The sequence below is a fragment of the Hordeum vulgare genome, chromosome 4H, assembly GCF_904849725.1.
Source record: "Hordeum vulgare subsp. vulgare chromosome 4H, MorexV3_pseudomolecules_assembly, whole genome shotgun sequence".
Taxonomy (NCBI): Eukaryota; Viridiplantae; Streptophyta; class Magnoliopsida; order Poales; family Poaceae; genus Hordeum; species Hordeum vulgare.
In genome coordinates this window covers 600851163-600861323 of record NC_058521.1, presented here as the reverse complement: position 1 = coordinate 600861323, position 10161 = coordinate 600851163, and positions in this window count along the sequence as shown.

The following is a 10161-nucleotide window of genomic DNA, read 5'->3' as shown; positions in this document are numbered from 1 at the left end:
TAGGAGCGCTCGTTTATGGAACATAACACCGGTAGCCAGAAACTAAGGGGTCAAAGGTGGAACAAAACACCAGGCTAGAAAGGCCGAGCCTTCCACCTTTTACCAAGTATATAGGTGCATTAAATTAAATAGCATTTAAATATGGTGATATAACAAGGAACCCATGTTATCACATGGAAGCAACTGCACCTGCAACTAGCAACGCTAACACAGGGTTAAGCAACCGGTAACATAGCCAATCAGTGGTTTGCTAGGTTGAACAGGTTGAAGGTTATCATGGCATTGTTGAGAAGCTGAATTTAACATGTGGTAGGCAACGAGACATAACGACAGAAACGATAAACTAGCGTGGCAATGATAGTAATGGTATCTGGGGAAATGATCATCTTGCCTGAGATCTCGCTTGGAAGAAGAATGCCTCCGTGAAGCAGACGAACCGACGTAGTCAAACGGGTCCTCACATCCGACACGCTTGCGGAACTCTATCGAGATGAAGCAAACCGGAAACACAAATCAACACACGGAATTCACCACACGATGCAAGACACACATGATGCATGAACGGTCTAATGCAAGGCATGACAATAATAACAATCAAACACTACACATTAAGTGAAGCTCAATATGCAACGAGTTGCATATTGACGAAACTCCACATAGGAATTATTTAGTTCACTCCCGGTTATCTACACGGCAATATTAATGTTGTCAAATATGAAAGAGGTTAAGCGGAAATTAAACTACCTATCTAGGCATTTTAAGTGAGGTCGGAAATGACATATAGCACCTCCGAAACGACCTCACATGTTAATTTACAATTCTGTCCAGATCTGAACTAATGCATTTAATTAGTTGTTAAACATAAAAACAAATAGGTTCACGTGATTCTACGCGTCAAGGCAAGCAATCTACACATAAAGAATATCTCCAACGGAGCTACAGATCAAAAGTTACAAGCATCGCAAGTTATGATGGCATGAATGCAATATGTGTGCAACGACGGTCACGAGCACTTCAAAACATACAAACAGCAAGAGAACATGAAACTACACGATATTCTAAGCAAGTTTCATATAGGACACGATCAAATCGGAGCTACGGTTCAAAAACTGCGAGCAAAACAAGAAATGACTACAATCTGCCTAAATCAGCCACATAACATGTTCTACGCCCCACAACTACGAGCTACACAACTCCGATAAACTCAAGCAAGGCATGGCACGAAAGAGGGCAAGAAGCACTACTACAAACAACTAACAACAACTAGCATGGCAGCAAGGAGCACTAGTAAAAGAAGACACAAAATGGCATCTCACACCATTTCAGACTTAGTGAAAATTACACCTCATGAAAGTGCAGTTTTCGATCTAAAGCAATATTGACAGCAGCAAAACCTATAGCTACAGGACTTCAAATGGCATGAAGATTTACAGCATGCTAGAGAAACAAAAGGGGTACAACTAACTCCATTGGACCAACCTCAAAAGAGCTACAGATCACAAGATGCAAGCAAGACAAGACAACAACAAAATAATACAGATCCAGACTTAGAAATATTTTAGCACATCCAAAACAGCACTATTTCTAGCAACTTGAGGGCAATCAAACCACACCTATGCATGCATTTCTATTGCAACTAAAAATACCAGAGGCTAGTCTAAACACCCAAGAACAACTCTCTAGTTGACAACTCCGACAAACGAAGCACGGAATAAATCCTACGAATTAAATAAAAGGGCATCACGGCAAGAATATCACGCGAACTAACTTGTTCTAATGCTAAAACTAATTGCACAGAAAAATCCCTACCCCGGAAACATATAAAATATGTGGGGTTGCAACACAAGATAAAGCCACACATAAATGCGGGATAATTACCTATACACGGGAAAATAAACTAGAGGCAATTCCCTACACGCAAAAATAAAATGACCGCTCTAAAATGCATGGAAAAATGGTTCCTAAAACATCGGCATTTATTCTACGGCGTACGAACAATCCGGACTTGCGCGAAAATGAAATACGGGGCGTATCCTATTAAAACAGCACGTTACTCTAGGCATCCGGCATGCTAAACAACGTCAAAGAATTATGCATGTTTCAAATTCGTATTCTACGTGAAATTCTACACCAAATGCATATGCTACACATCGCGAACCGTTACACGGTTTAAAAGTTACGGTCGTTCTAAAATACGGTATATTCCCTGAAATTAATAAATCCTGGTTAAAAGAAAAAAAAAACCCGGGCCGGATCTATCTATGGGTCTAAACACACAAACGGTGCAACTTACTAAAACGTGCTGGGGGCGGGGAATAGGGAGGCTTACCAGAGGGCCACACAGGCCGGTTGGTGGAGAGGGGCTGAGGCAGGCCTGCTGGAGGAGGCCGGTGGGCCGGCTTTGCATCGGGCCCACGCGAGCGATGCGCGGCTGGGCCGGGGCGACGCGGAGCCCAGTTGGCCGCTGGAGGGCTAGCGGCTCGAGGGAGGCCGACGGGGACGAGGCGGCGGCGGTTGCGGCGAGTGCCAGCAGGGCTGCGACCGACGGGAGGACCGGATGACGGCGGGGACGAGGGGAGGGCGAGGCGGCGCCCTTGGCCGGCGGGCTGGAGCCGACCTCCATGGCAGCGGCAAGAACTTCTCATGGCGAGCAAGAAGAGGGGCGAGCTGCGGGCGCGGTTTCACAGGCGGCGGCGGATCCGGGAGTTGCGGCGAGGTAGAGCTCTGCAGCGGCGGCGAGGCGACGAAGGCAGGCGGCAGGGCTCGGCACCGGATCGGGGCCGGAGGCGGCATGAGCTGGAGCTCGGGGCACGGGGAGATCAGGGCGCAGGGAGCTCACGGGGCTGAACGGTGGCGGCGGCGCGACGGGCTCGGCCGGGCCCAATCTGGGCCTCGCGGGCCGGCGGCGCTGGAGGTGGGAGGAGGGAGCTGGTGGGAGGCGGCTAGGGTTTCGGGGGTAGGCGCGCGGATCCCGAGGCAGAGGGGGTTGGCTGCCTAAAAATGCACACGGGACTATATATAGACAAATGGGGGGCTAGGTTTAGCGAAATTCCGCCCCGGTTTCAACCGCGCGGTCGGATTCGACTAATTCCGAATGCGGGACGGACTAAATGGCCGTTTAGGGTGGTTTACTGGAGACGAGAGGGAAAGCGGGCGGCGCGGCAACAATTTTTAAAACACCGATGACCGTCCGATGGTAGACCGAATACGGTGCCGCTACGGTCGACCGTTCGGGTGCCAGACGGACTCCGATCGCGACGAAATTCGACAGGCGGCCTAGCTAGAACTAATTACGACCGCATGACAAGTTTCACCTCGATCAGAGAAAGTTTTACGCTCACTTTAAAAACAGGGTTTTGACGGTGCCGCGGGCGCGTGCGTGTGCGGTCGGACTCAGAACGGACTACGACGAGAACCAGCAACTAACAACGGATGCAAGTTTTGAAAACTGGCGGCAACGGAGATGCCGATGCAATGCAGATGATGTGAATGATGATGCGACAAAAAAAAAATAGACACACGACGAAAACGGAAAGAACGGGGAATCTTCTGGAACGTCGGCATCGGGCTATCACAACTCTCCTACACTACAAGAGGATCTCGCCCCGAGATCCAAGAATGAACGGGGAAGAGGATGAGAAAGGAAGAGGTAAAACTTAGTTGCTTCTTTGACAAACGAGTGAAACCAACGACCCTTGAAGGTTGCAAAGAGATGAGGAATGATATGGGAAAGAAGCAGGAATTCACGGAAAATTTCGGCAACACTTCGGTAGGAAAATGGGACAAAAAAATTTCGATAAGGTAGGAGAATTAGACAATATTCAAAACAAACAAGTAAATAGAGCTAGGGAACACCATGATCTTGATAGAACAACAAGATTGACCCAAAAGAGCAACAACACAAAGCCTCTGGAACAATAGAATAGGAACTAGCTCATACGGAAGAAGAGAATGAAGAGAGAATGACAACTACTAACTCCAATGAACTTGGCAAGCATCCTTGCAAGAAGAATTGGACGGAGTTGTTGGGAAAAAACAACAACGAAAAGAACAAGATGGTAGTGGGCTTATGAAAATCGTCTGAACATATATGAGGTGATAACCAACCACTAAAAGAAACAAGGATTGATTGGGAGAAGCAAGATATGAACAATTTCTTACACCAAGAGGATACATTGAGAACTTGGATTAATGATAAGCACCATGATAGCAACAATCCATAGGAAAAGCTTTAGGTGAAATCCAAACCAAGATAGCTCAATGAAGAAATCATGGCTTGAAAATATCTCATGATCATAGAATTGATGGTTTAATTATCTCATTCCTGAAAGGAATCTTTTCAAGGCTCCTACACTAACAAGAATGCTATAATACCACCTCAAAGGATAAAGGAAGAACAAATGCACTTGTAAATGCAAGAGAAATGATATTTAAGGTTCTCCAACAAGAATCTTGAAGAACACTTGAGAACGAATTGTAACCTTGATGAACCACCATGAAGGACCACCGTAAACAAATGAATGATGCAACGATAAGAAGGTAGAAAATAATAAGATTATGACCTTGCAAAGATTTAGATGAAGCTTCACAAAGAGATACTTGATAAAACTTAGGACTCCGGAAAAGAAAGATAAGAACACTAGAGAAAAGGAATTGATATCAAGAGCCACTCCGGAAGAAGAATTGAAATCTCTTGGAAGAAGGAAGAACAAGAATAAGAATTATGTTATGCTTATCCTTCATCAAATTAAATTGATGACAAGCAACGGATTTAGCATATCACTTATTCTAGTAGAAATGAATCTTGGAGAAACAGAGAGAAAAGCACCACTTGAGGCCAAATTGAAGGAAGCACCGATAAGAATTCACAATTGAATGGGAATACCAAGAATTAATGGAGATACAAGAGAATGAAGAGAACATAAGCCACCTGAGAGAAAACTTGAACAAGGCACCAGATAAACGAGAGACGACGAAGAGACAACAATGGAGAAGAATTGAGGATGAAAGCTGAAAGCTGAGAGCGAAGAATCTTCTGAAATGATGGCCTTCGGAGGATCGAGAATGAAAACAACTCAGAAATGCACCGGATAGGAAGCAAGGGATACTCATGACAGAAACAATTGAGAGGGGGAAAAACGAAGCTGAGATGACAATCTTCACAAGAATGGAGCAAGATTTGAGAGAAACACTCCTTCGAATTTGCAAGATGAGAATGATGACGAGAACAACACCAAGGATAATGAGACACTCCGGAATAAAGAAGAATGCAAGTTTGAGCCAAATATGAGAATTAACTCAAATAGACCTTGAAGAAGGGATATGACTGATGAAATTCATACTTACGTCATAGTCGAAATAATTAGAGATCTCCGGGAAAATTACAGAGCTATATAAGATCCTGGGAAAAACCTGTGGGTTATGGGCCCACTCAAAGAAACCACCGTTGAAAAGATTGAAAGAAAGATTGAATGCACCGGTACAAATGAAACTAGATGAGGTTAGCACCCCGAAATAAGTGAAGGATCGAGAATCAGGACTTCTGAAATATCCGCAACACTCAGGATAGAAAGAGATAGGAATGAATAACAAGATAGGCTCATAAGAATTCCCAACATAGGAAAGAATTTAACAAGGATGAAGGAAATGATGACACGGATACTTAATTAAATTCACCGGTAAGGATGACAAGATTGAATAAAGATGAACACAAAGCTCCTGAGAATCTTCACAACGATTCACTGGGTAAGAGAGAAAAGAACAGACAACGGAAGCACCTTAAAAGAAAACTCTTGGATGAAAATTGAATCACTGAAGAAAAGGGTGGGTGGGCGGGGAAACAAAGACAGCTTGGGACAGATGAGATGAACTCCGGAATAAAGGGAGAATGATCTTGCAAAATTGGAGAGGATTGAGTTCAGGTGAAGAGAAGCACGCTGGTTGAATGCAATTGATAAGACAACTGATTTGAGCAAAAGAATTAGCATTCAGACAACAACTATGAGAACACCTCTTGGAAAGATCTGAAATCACCACTTGACATCGAAGCAACTTGAATTACCATATTCCAACAAAACAAAGGGTGATGCTTATGAAACAAGCCAGAACAAACTCATGAGAAAGATTTCGTCTGATATTTTCGTGGACAGGATCGCATGGGCTCTATTTTTCAGTAGCCATCAAGTGCAAGGCAGTGCACCCGACATACAAAGCGTCCCCGAGTCATATCAAGCTACAAGGACTCTTTAAGACACAACATGTACCACTGTAAGTCGATCGTGAACAAACGAATCCACTAGATGTCGAACCCCAACCTAACATCATGCATTTGTTGGAAGAATGTCCTATAAGCAACTACTTGAATTCCCACCTATGAATTCCCGAAATATCTGGTCATGCAATCTGGTACACGGATACAAGGAGTAATATCACACAACTCCTATACTAACCCGTCACCTGTATCATATCCGTCAACACACGACCAGAATCTCGGACCTTCATCTACAACAGACCCTCGTGATACAACGATACAAAGTATGGCAGTACTCCCGAACAATCTGCACCAGTACTGGGGACATCGGGGTTATCTCGCCACTACTAGTATTGAAGCAATTACGAACATCCTTCGATCCGAGATACTAAGAAATCTGAATGATAACGATGTGCTCAAGAATCCCCTGGAGCTCAACTCCCCTGAGACTTAGAGCAGATAGGAGGCACCAAGACAGAACTCCGTCACATCGGCATCATATAGATTCCAAAATATCCGCGTGAACCTAATTTTTTTTGAGTGAGAAGAGGAGTAGAATTAAATTATTACGTCAAGATTCCTCACCAGAGCATAGAAGAGGAGAAAGAAGAATCCTACTCTCCGATATATAACTAGACTCAAAGCAGTTTTTCACTAGACTCAACTCGGCCAAGTTCGATCAATCAAGGGGGCTCCTAGGTCGGTACTGCTCTGATACCAACTTGTCACGCCCAAGATGCGACCCTATCCTCAATTTGGCACGAGGGCCTCGTCAGGGATATAAGCGCATCTCGTCGTGTCGCAAGAATGGATATCGTTACAAGTACATGTACTGAAAAGAAGAGATATATATAGAGAGTTGGCTTACACTCGCCACAAGCTACATCAGAGTCACATCAGTACATTACTTAAATATCAAAAGTAAGAGCAGCTACGGACGAAAACAAACGAGAAAAATAAGAACGACGTCCATCCTTGCTATCCCAGGCTGCCGACCTGGAACCCATCCTAGATCGATGAAGAAGAAGAAGAAGCAACTCCAAATGTACAATCAACGCGCTCGCGTCAAGTAACCTTTACCTGAACCTGCAACTGGTGTTGTAGTAATCCGTGAGCCACAGGGGACTCAGCAATCTCATTTCCAAAGGTATCAAGACTAACAAAGCTTAGTGGGTGAGGTAAGGTTAAGTGGTGATGTTGCAGCAGCGGCTAAGCATATATATGGTGGCTAACTTATGAGTACAAGAAATAAGAGGGGGAAGATCTACGCATAACGGACGTGAACTACTGATGATCAAATGAATGATCCTGAACACCTACCTACGTCAGACAAAACCCCACCGTGTCCTCGATCGGAGAAGGAACTCACGAAACAGACAGTCACGGTTACGCACACAGTTGGCATATTTTAATTAAGTTAACTTCAAGTTATCTAGAACCAGTGTTAAACAAAGTATCCACGTTGCCACATAACCGCGGGCACGGCTTTCCGGAAGATTTAACCCCGCAGGGGTGCTCCAACTAGTCCATCACAAATTACCACAAGCCGCATAGAAATCCTCAATCACGAAGCTCGCGATCTCGTCGGATTCCCTAGTGGAAAACCTCAACTCTGAGATTACCCAAAGCATCACCGGAATCCCGATGCACAAGATATCTCGTCAAAGGGAAAACTAATCCAGCAAGGCCGCCCGACGTGTCGACGATCCCGATAGGAGTCGCGTACCTCGTTATCAGGACACGGCGGATGAGCTAGACGTCGGGATCGCTAAACCTCCGGGTGACCAGAGGGGCGACGGACATCGCTCAGGTGGGACCAGCACTCATGAGGAGCACTGGCCCGGGGGTTGATTAAATTATCCTCGGGGTCCGAAAAGTCCCTATGCAATTTTATTAGGTGTTTAGGCAAATGTAGTACCAAAGTTGGGCCTTGCCAGACCAGCTTTAATCTAAAACGAATTATCAAGGGGGTCCCCATAACAACCCCGATCGTGTTAGGAGCGCTCGTTTATGGAACATAACACCGGTAGCCGGAAACTAAGGGGTCAAAGGTGGAACAAAACACCAGGCTAGAAAGGCCGAGCCTTCCACCTTTTACCAAGTATATAGGTGCATTAAATTAAATAGCATTTAAATATGGTGATATAACAAGGAACCCATGTTATCACATGGAAGCAACTGCACCTGCAACTAGCAACGCTAACACAGGGTTAAGCAACCGGTAACATAGCCAATCAGTGGTTTGCTAGGTTGAACAGGTTGAAGGTTATCATGGCATTGTTGAGAAGCTGAATTTAACATGTGGTAGGCAACGGAACATAACGACAGAAACGATAAACTAGCATGGCAATGATAGTAATGGTATCTGGGGAAATGATCATCTTGCCTGAGATCTCGCTTGGAAGAAGAATGCCTCCGTGAAGCAGACGAACCGACGTAGTCAAACGGGTCCTCACATCCGACACGCTTGCGGAACTCTATCGAGACGAAGCAAACCGGAAACACAAATCAACACACGGAATTCACCACACGATGCAAGACACACATGATGCATGAACGGTCTAATGCAAGGCATGACAATAATAACAATCAAACACTACACATTAAGTGAAGCTCAATATGCAACGAGTTGCATATTGATGAAACTCCACATAGGAATTATTTAGTTCACTCCCGGTTATCTACACGGCAATATTAATGTTGTCAAATATGCAAGAGGTGAAGCGGAAATTAAACTACCTATCTAGGCATTTTAAGTGAGGTCGGAAATGACATATAGCACCTCCGAAACGACCTCACATGTTAATTTACAATTCTGTCCAGATCTGAACTAATGCATTTAATTAGTTGTTAAACAGAAAAACAAATAGGTTCACGTGATTCTACGCGTCAAGGCAAGCAATCTACACATAAAGAACATCTCCAACGGAGCTACATATCAAAAGTTACAAGCATCGCAAGTTATGATGGCATGAATGCAATATGTGTGCAACGACGGTCACGAGCACTTCAAAACATACAAACAACAAGAGAACATGAAACTACACGATATTCTAAGCAAGTTTCATATAGGACACGATCAAATCAGAGCTACGGTTCAAAAACTACGAGCAAAACAAGAAATGACTACAATCTGCCAAAATCAGCCACATAACATGTTCTACGCCCCACAACTACGAGCTACACAACTTCGATAAACTCAAGCAAGGCATGGCACGAAATAGGGCAAGAAGCACTACTACAAACAACTAACAACAACTAGCATGGCAGCAAGGAGCACTAGTAAAAGAAGACACAAAATGGCATCTCACACCATTTCAGACTTAGTGAAAATTACACCTCATGAAAGTGCAGTTTTCGATCTAAAGCAATATTGACAGCAGCAAAACCTATAGCTACAAGACTTCAAATGGCATGAAGATTTACAGCATGCTAGAGAAACAAAAGGGGTACAACTAACTCCATTGGACCAACCTCAAAAGAGCTACAGATCACAAGATGCAAGCAAGACAAGACAACAACAAAATAATACAGATCCAGACTTAGAAATATTTTAGCACATCCAAAACAGCACTATTTCTAGCAACTTGAGGGCAATCAAACCACACCTATGCATGCATTTCTATTGCAACTAAAAATACCAGAGGCTAGTCTAAACACCCAAGAACAACTCTCTAGTTGACAACTCCGACAAACGAAGCACGGAATAAATCCTACGAATTAAATAAAAGGGCATCACGGCAAGAATATCACGCGAACTAACTTGTTCTAATGCTAAAACTAATTGCACAGAAAAATCCCTACCCCGGAAACATATAAAATATGTGGGGTTGCAACACAAGATAAAGCCACACATAAATGCGGGATAATTACCTATACACGGGAAAATAAACTAGAGGCAATTCCCTACA